The sequence below is a fragment of the Chiloscyllium plagiosum genome, unplaced genomic scaffold (assembly GCF_004010195.1).
Source record: "Chiloscyllium plagiosum isolate BGI_BamShark_2017 unplaced genomic scaffold, ASM401019v2 scaf_52, whole genome shotgun sequence".
Classification (NCBI taxonomy): domain Eukaryota; kingdom Metazoa; phylum Chordata; class Chondrichthyes; order Orectolobiformes; family Hemiscylliidae; genus Chiloscyllium; species Chiloscyllium plagiosum.
Window position 1 is genome coordinate 1693419 of NW_025215381.1, and position 305 is coordinate 1693723.

Genomic DNA, 305 nt, shown 5'->3' on the forward strand with positions numbered 1-305 from the left:
GGTTCGATTCCGCCCTCAACCGACTGCATGGCATTTGCACATTCTTGTCTGCGTGGGTTTCCTCCGGTTTCTCCCCGCAGTCCAAAGATGTGAGGGTTAGGTTGGATTGTCCAGGGATGTGTAGGCTAGGTGGGTTAGCCATGGGAAATGTAAAAGTAGGGGGCGGTTGGGATGTTCTTCAATGGGCTGAATGGCCTGCTTCCACACTCTAGGAATTCTATGCAACATTCAAGAAAGCTTAGATTTTGAAGGCAGCGAGGGATGCACAGAGAAGGCTGGAACATGGCGTGAGATAGAGGATGGGC